An 8345-nucleotide genomic window follows, 5' to 3' on the forward strand; every position below is an offset into this window, starting at 1 on the left:
TAAGAGAAAAACATACTCCTTTAAATACAAAAACAAAACGCATCTTGCATAGGGAAATTAACTTCAAACATTCCCTGGCACAGTCTAGAAAAAAGAAATCAAGCTTCTAAAATTCGTAAGAAAACACCGATATTGAGGAAAAATAACGTAAAGCTTTAAATAACAGATATGATTCAATCACCTCATGGACCCAACAGTACAGTGCTCCAAAGGTAATCGTAGCGTGCCAGATTCTCCTTGTCCCCAGCCCTGTAAACGCCAGAAGGACACATACATAGGTGTCAAGTCCCACTATATCCAGCCAAGGTCTCTCCATGCTGTCAGGGGTCATTCAAAGGACCTCAGTGGAAGTGAGAACCCAACCCGCCATTGTCAACTCAAGAAGGCATAAAGGACACGGGAGAGAAGAAAGCCAAGACTGCACATCACCTCGGCAGCCTCAGGATGGCACCCTCCCTGCAGACCCTTACCTTGGCAGGTGTTGTTCTTCTCCTCATACCCCGCCTTGCACAAGCACTTCCCAATGGGCACCAGCCATTCCCCCTCAGCACTGCAGTGCATCTTGGGCGCCTCGTCGGTCACCGAGTGGTTGACACAGACGCCTGACACCTCTAGCAGCTGTGAGGAATCTGCTCCCGTGATGGTGTCAGGAAACCGGGCCAGGTTACGGATCACCGATGGGCATTTCTTGTAGTACACGCGCACAGAGACCAGGGCGATGCAGGCACCCACATCCTGGAAAGCGAGGTAAAAGCCCTTTTTTGTTAGGGGCCCGACATCTCTCACCTCTGTGTTTAGCTTCATAACTCTGTCACCAAGGTCTAACTCTGTGAAGCTCTCATCAGCAGCGATGGTATCAATCTTGATGTACTGGTTTTCTTTAATATTCCTCCCATCTTCATCATCTGATTCGAAGTAATACATGTTAAAGGTCTCTTTGCAAGTCCCAAGTCCTCCTGGAAGGCTATTACAGTCCCTCAGGGTGAATTTGAGCTCAATGAAGATGCGGGACGCCCCTTCGTTAGAGATCCAGCTGGTCAGAAGCCAGTTGTTCTGATTCTGTTCCATTACCTTACATACTTGGTATGTGTGTATCGGTGCGTAGTTTTCATCCACCTCACCAATTTCTTCCCACTGTATAAAAAGGAAAAGTATTACTTTTTTAAAAAGTCACAGCTTCTGCAAAATCTTAGCTTTCCTATCTAAGAGCATCTTGAGCTTCAGACGTTCAGGAGGACATTTAGGGGGAAAAGATGTCTAAAATTGCAAAGTTTTCCATTGTGGAGGCTTGATACATTCCTGATAAAGTCAGATAAAAGACCCTTTAGAAATATAAAAGGATGATAGTTAAAACCTTTTGTTTCAGACTGAAAATATCCTACTGTGTTTGTCCACTAGTAGTTTGTTAGGGAACAAAACAAAAGCAGATGAGGCCATGAGTTGGCCTTTTCCAGTGCATCCACATAGGAGAGAAAAAAAAAGCTATTTACAGTTCCACTGTCCCCACTCGTTTCTACCACATCCTCAAATCACTGCCCAACGCAATGAGGATGACCACGTTTCTCCAAGCTATTCTCCCCCATCAAACAGCCTGCTATAAAATCAACAGCATGATATATGAAATAAATAGGCCTTTGCTTTCCCCACATGTGCTAGTCAGAGGAGCTCCTGCTCATGCAAAGAGAAGGTTACTTCTAAGAAAGGTTACATGGATCTGCAAATCTTGAGCTGTTTGTGTGCTACACAGGTTTTTAAGCAGAGCTCCAAATAAGTTCTCACAGCTGTTTGTGGGAATTGTAGCAACTGTTTTTTCATTTTATTTTGGCCACACTCTGAAGTGCGACACTTGGAAGAAACACTTTTTTCCTCATCCAGCACACCAGAGTCAGTAGCACCGCAACAGTGCCCACAACAGAGACACAACACTAATGTTGCGGCTTTTGACAACTGTACTGTCACATTAAGAGATTAGATTAACCCACGTAAGCACAGCAAAGAACTCGGGAGAACCAGCAATGGTTTCAATTTTGTTCCATTCTACTTCTGACCTGCTCACCTGCAAGGGCTTAATTCCCAAAGCCTCTTCCATCCTTTTTGCTCAGCATTGCTGCCAGCACCTAGTCACAGCTGCGGATGCAGCACAAAGCAAATGAACAGAGTCTAATTTAAAGGTGCTCCGGTACAAGGTAATAGCTGTATTCCAAGCTGCATATCTTCTAAGGCCAAAGGTCAATTTTTTTCATTGGAAATACAGCCTGAGATGAAGTTGAGAGCCTTCTCAACCCAGATGCCATTTACTCCAGAGCTGACAAGGAAGACCTGCAGCAGCAATGTAACGATGAAGGTCTTTTTTAAGGGAAATGCTGTCCTTAAATTTTAAATTAAAATGGCAGCAACAAGTGGCATGAAAGCATAACCTGATGCTACAGTCCAAAATGAGTTATAAATACCACCAGCAGAAAAGCACTTCCTCTCCTCCCTGAGCTGGGATGTGAACGTGGGGACTTCTGCAATCTCAGCAAGACGTGCCCGCCAGGATGTGCGGTTCCCATGTACCACCAGTCTTACAAGTGAGGAACTTCACCTGCGGACATTTTTGTCATGCTAAGCAGTATTTTCATTTCTAAACCTTTTTATGTCCCTAGATTTCAACAGGCCATGATCAACATGTACTTGTCACTTTGCCCTTCCTGGTAGTGCCACAGAGTTAGCTGGAGACATGCCTGCTGCAAATGCCAGGCAGATCTGTGCAGGATTCATGCCTAACTTTCAGGAGAGGCAATTAACAATTACAAAGAGTAGAGCCATTAAGAAAACACACAGGAAAAGTACGCAAGACAGCACAAATTTGCAGCTAGCTTCTCTGTGTTCCAGTAAATAGGGTGGGTTTAAATACATGAAATTAAAAAGCAGAAAAGCACCATTCTTCAGCTACTGTGGTTAATTTAAGTGCTAAATATGCTGTACATATATGCTTCCAAGTGGATTCATTTAACATGATGCTATACAAATGTGAAGTCTTATTTTTACCACAGTGGCAATTCTCCATTTGATGAAAAGGGAGGGTTTCTGTCCACTCCCCCCAAACCAGGCAGAGGTCCCTGCTGAATCACCCCAGGGGGACAGGTGAGCACACCCCAGTATAGCCTAGGAAAGACGTTAATGACATTAAACCCTTGCTTTTTCTGGCTGAAGGTCAGAGGATCAAACACTCAACCCACAGATATGAAGAAGCGTTAACCTCCAGCAGGAGGTGGTGAAAAGCATTTGAGGGCTGGAAATTGCTCAGACCAGTGGGGGATGTGTATGGATGGCCACAAGGTACATGGTGTAGCTCCAAACAACATTTCAGGAGCATCCAATATGTTTGTCTTTCAGAGACCTGACATTTGCAGTGACTGTGATGTTGCAGTGACTTAAATTGGAGGCATATCGAAAAACATCACTTCTCTTTTCTAATACTGGTCAGATCAGTTTTCAAAGACCCAACCATCATGCTCTCCAGAGTTACAAAATTAAGCTCGTTTCCACCGCTGTTCCAGGAGTTGTGTTAGTGGGAGTATAAGAAAGCTTTTTGTTCAAAAACTAAATGCAGTGATTCTAATGGTTGCTTTCATGCACTGAGAGCACTAAATACCACGAGGAAGAAGATCCAAGCATAAACACATCAACTAAACTAGAGTCTAATCTCAGCTGCAAGAAATGGCACATGACCTAACATTTCTGGCTTCAGGATGTGCTGCCTTTCCAGCACCACACCGGATCAGAGCAGGTCCTGCCATCACCACCTGCCATCAAACCTAAAGCAATCATCAGAGAGCAAGAGGAAAGGGAGGTGCTAATGAGCTAAGGCTCCTTATCTCTGTATAATCCTCAAGGGAAAGCCAACCAGATTCTATCAGGCAGCCACTATTGTGCCAAATCTCTGCTCTGTCATTTAATCTCATCTTCTGCTCTCCTATCTGCATGCTGGAGTGCACCATTTCTTTCTCTTCAGCCGGGTCTGCCTCTCCCCAGAGACCGCAGGCAGCCTGCTGCCCTTCTGCCTTTACATCCCTCCACAAGAAGGGGATGGGGGTAGGAGCCCCTGCACTTTCTGCCCGGTCCCAGCTTCCCAATCACTACAGACCTCAGACAAATATTTCAGCCGACAAAGGAATACAAGCTAGAGGATGAAATGCAGTGCCTTACGGTTAATGAGAAAGAAAACTCACCACGGTAGAGAGACAGCATCGAGCTGAAAATATTGGCATAAAAAAAATGAAGTACAACTGAAAAATTGTGTAATAATATAATTCCTCTCTGCAGCACATATTTTTGAGATATAAATCAACCCCATCTGCAGGATTAAAACAAAAATGCAACCATTAATTTGGTGGTAAATGTTTTCTCTACGTCTTTAATAGCCCTAAGAAGGAAAACACAAATGCATTTCAATGGCCTGATGTTAAATCATTTATAGAAGACCTATTTCTGAATCAGAAATTTCCAGTACACTACTGCTGGTGAGTTAACAGAAGCTCAGGACTGCACTCAGCTCCATCAATAGGAAGCATGCAATTCATGCAGGCTGTCTGCCTGTGGAAAGGCCAAAGATATCACACACCTAACTAAAAATATAAAAGGTAAAAAAGAATTCAGGGGAGCAGCCTTGGGTTAAACGGACAATTTTAAAACACATTCACCAGCTGTCTGCTACTCAGGCTTGTTTCTAATCTCAGGGATTCCAGGACTGCAATTTGCTACTGCAGCACAGCAAAAGGCTGCTGCCCCAAAAACAAATACTGACAGCAGGGATGAAGATTTCAGAGCCTCTGTTTATTTGGTTTTGGGTTTGTTTTGTTTTTGGGGCTTTTTGGTTTTGTTTTTTGGGTTTTTTGGGGTTTTTTTTTTTGCAAGGAGAAATTTTGTTACTGGTCATCAGTAACTCACTCTCTTAGCAGCCCCTAAAGGTGGTGTGGAAATTTCAAGCCTCTTTCCTAATTCCACTGAAGGAGAAATCAGGCAGAAATTATCAGCTTAAGAGTATTATGGTTCCTTAGACTTACCTGGAACCTTCCCAGCAGGACTCTCTCCGTCCAAGGACTGTGCAGACTGCCTCTGTTCCCACTACCCATTTCACAGGCTCCCTGGTACAAGAAGCCTCATCCTCTCCCATTTCATTTTCCACCCCACCACTTGGAGCTCTGCAACATATGTTTGTTAATTCAGGTGCCTGCTGGCACAAAGATGTAAAATTGGAAATGGATTTGTGCATTTTCACCATTTTCTTTTGGAGAAAGGCAAGCCTGGCACAGTTCTCAGATCCCAGGCTTTGAATGTGTGGAAGCATCCGAGGTACTCCACATGCTTTGCCCACAGACAAAGGAGGATAATTTTACCCCAAAATCCTGCTGTCAAACCCAGCACAAGCACACACTCGTGCAGAGGGAAGCATGGCGTGGGGCTATGCAATCCCTATGCCGAGTTAAAAGGGGAGACGTGCTGCCCTTCCAGAAGGGCAGAGCAGCCTGGCATTCAGCTCTCTGCTATTTATCCTGCCTTTCATCCTGGTAATATTTGGTCAGTCTCTTTGATTTCTTTTTATGCAGCTGATGTTAAGACCTGGCTGCCAATCAATAGCCTCCAGCCTAGCTCGCACACACACGTTCCCTCCCGCTACTCAACCTTATCTCGCAACCTGCTCCTTCCCTCCCTTTGCTGCTCCCCTCACATCACAAAACCCAAAACCTTGAGGATTTTTGGGTTTTTAGCTGCCTGATGGCTTTCCACCTGCTATCGTCTTACAAAGTTACGGCAAGTAAGAAGCAGGCACTCCGCTGCGCAGTTCCAGCGGCTTCAGTGAGGTCGCGTAAGGCTAATTCTCTAGTGAAAGCCAGGCAGAGCACGACGTACCTTTTTTTCTGCACTGCAGAAGGTTTTGCAGGGCTGTGCCAGCTGTAAAATAGGGCTGACTCTGTCACCATCTCGCCTGTTGCAAAACACCACTTAGACAGTGGTGGTCCCAAAATTCAACTACTTCAAAGCCTGCCACCAATATTGCCAGTTTTATCAACGTGCCCTGAGATGCACAGCACTGCTCATGTTTTCAGCACCGGAGCCATATGATTAAAGGAGTCTTTGCTTTTGGTGGGGGTGTTTCAGTCTTCGTCAAAAGGAAAAGAGTTCTGCTTGCTCAAAGAACAAGAATACAAAACAGGTGTGCCCAAAAGTCACCTTATTTGTAGCCTGCTCTGAAGTGATGCTGACCTTAGGATTGGCAGGAGCAAAACAGTTCTGTTTTGAACGCTGGCATTGGCAAGAGGTGTATGTATAACCTATATGACCTACCGATCGTGGCAGAGTCCACCAGCACCTGATGGAGCACTTGGGAAGCCTGCTCCCCTCTCACAACAAGGGACAACTATCCAAACCACTCTCAAGCAGGAGAAAAATGCAGTAACCTGACACAATGCTGCAAGTTTGCTCTTCCCAACGGAGGAGCGGTGCCAGGAGCAGAGCAGAGCCACAGCAAGCAGCTCAAGATCTACAGGATAAAAACGGTGCCCACCACATACCACCTCCAGACAGAATAGAGGGCAAAGCAGCTTTGCCCAGCTCTCTTCCACCACTGCCAGGTCACTGGATCCTGGTTTAAACAGGGCTCTTCGTTAACAACTTTTAAGTATTTGTGCCAGTGTGACAACTCGGGCTTAAAGTTCAAATTCTGCCTCAGGGCGGGATACCTGCTCACTGGGACAGCCCCGTGGCATCCCCCCTCCTGCCCAAGCAGGCAGTGGAAGGACACCAACCACATCCATGTGACTTTTTCCAGTAAATCACAAATTTAAAATTAAAAAAAAAAAAAAAAAAAAAATCAGGAAACGAAAGTAATTCATGTGTTGGATCAAGTTAGGAAAGGAGGAGAGGGGACCAAAAAAAAAAAAAAAAATCATCAGTAAAGGGGAAAACAGTGATTTTGACACTCTCCCAAACCATGTGTTTACCATCTTCTATTCCTGAATTTAAACAAATGAGAAGGCAGAAAAAAAAAGTAATTAATAAGAAAACTGTTCTAGGTTAACCCAAACGACTTCTTTTGACCACAAACACACTTTTATTTTTATTTCAGCTACCAAAACAAACAACAAAAAAACTTACTACTTGTAGGAACAAACTTTTCTAATACCAACATCCACTTTTATAATGCAAAAGGTGAAGAGATTCCTACACAGCCTCAGACTGATTTGGGGGGGGGTTTGACACTGGCTCCTGCCCTTAAAATGAGCTCCAAAGGAAAGTACAGTGAGTTCAATACAAACAATATTAGGCTCAGTGTTTATTAAAACTTAAATACTAGAAGCAGTTGTAACCACCCAGGATCTTACCGTTTCCATACATCTGATACTGCCCCCACCCAAGGCCCAAGTCTCATTTGGATGGCAATTTTACAACCAAGACATTTATACATATAGACATATATTCCTACTGACAGCATTTACTAGTCAAGCAAAAAACATAATGGATAACAGACATAGAGGATAAAGGGGGTCTGATTAATCTCTCTACCCAGGCAGCATCTGATCTAATGAAATTAATTTAAAAAGCTGAGTTTCCAAAGAAGGAACTGAACATTTTCTGGTGGTTTGGCACCTCAATTTGTCCAACTAGGAAAATTAAAAAAAAAAAACACAAAACAAAACACACCACCAAAATAATAATACCACAACTTTTGGGCTACACTTCTTTATTTTACTGCGGGATTGCAGTTTTCTGCTGTTTCTTATAATGCCACTCTGGCCACTAAACTGCATAGTCTGGTTAAAAAACAGCCTCAGAATATCCTGAAGTTAATTACATGAAGTAAACGTGAGTTTCCTCACTCATTACGGGAGATTTCCCAGCTAGAGCTAAGGATCATTTTTCATAAAATAAAAGGTAAGTGGGGGAAGCAAACTGCAAAGAGGTACAAGCTGGAAGTTCAGAGCATCTTTGAGACATGCCACATCTGACTACCGAACTTTTTTCTCCGTCCCTGTATTAACCAAACACATATTCCCTGCTATCCCACATGTGATACTTGCCTGGTAGAAAGCAGACTTAGAAACTCACTTCCATTACCACCCCCACCCTCCAAAAAAACGCTTTAAAGAGCAAATTATCACTGCAGCAAGGTTAAAGGGACAGCCAGACGCATGGTTCTGAACGACCTCTTTCAACATGTGGGCAGCAAAGGCGTTAGGAGAAGTAAAAGGGCCTTAGTCCATGTTAAAGGCTACTCACCACCGCATCAAGATTTAACAAGGCTCAGTTTCACTCTGAAGGTTTAATGTACTGCTTTGCATTGTGACAGAGGGCAGGAGACG

At 44.0% G+C, this 8345-nt stretch overlaps 1 pseudogene across 1 annotated transcript; it reads right to left on the reverse strand.

Moving 5' to 3' along the window:
* Nucleotides 1-340: 340 nt before the first annotated feature.
* Nucleotides 341-1134, reverse strand: LOC104618155 (annotated as a pseudogene). Its single transcript, XR_738005.1, has one exon. The product of XR_738005.1 is annotated as an ephrin type-A receptor 5 pseudogene (transcript).
* Nucleotides 1135-8345: the final 7211 nt, after the last annotated feature.

The sequence above is a fragment of the Phaethon lepturus genome, unplaced genomic scaffold (assembly GCF_000687285.1).
Source record: "Phaethon lepturus isolate BGI_N335 unplaced genomic scaffold, ASM68728v1 scaffold12823, whole genome shotgun sequence".
In the NCBI taxonomy this organism is placed as follows: domain Eukaryota; kingdom Metazoa; phylum Chordata; class Aves; order Phaethontiformes; family Phaethontidae; genus Phaethon; species Phaethon lepturus.